Source organism: Capsella rubella, unplaced genomic scaffold, assembly GCF_000375325.1.
Source record: "Capsella rubella cultivar Monte Gargano unplaced genomic scaffold, Caprub1_0 scaffold_46, whole genome shotgun sequence".
NCBI classification, from domain to species: Eukaryota; Viridiplantae; Streptophyta; class Magnoliopsida; order Brassicales; family Brassicaceae; genus Capsella; species Capsella rubella.
In genome coordinates this window covers 27,937-28,157 of record NW_006238880.1, presented here as the reverse complement: position 1 = coordinate 28,157, position 221 = coordinate 27,937, and positions in this window count along the sequence as shown.

The following is a 221-nucleotide window of genomic DNA, read 5'->3' as shown; positions in this document are numbered from 1 at the left end:
AGAAAAACACAATATATCATTTGTTTTAAAAAGACTAAACATATACAATTAATAAAGGGAGAAACTGTGATTTTTTAAATTAAGATAATTCAAAACATAAATGGATCTAAATTATATAACTTTTGTTTTTTCGTAGAACCTATGCAAATCTAATTTGAACCACATATTCAAGAAATTGTTGTAGCATTTCAAAATGCCATAGTATCACCAATAATTTTTAT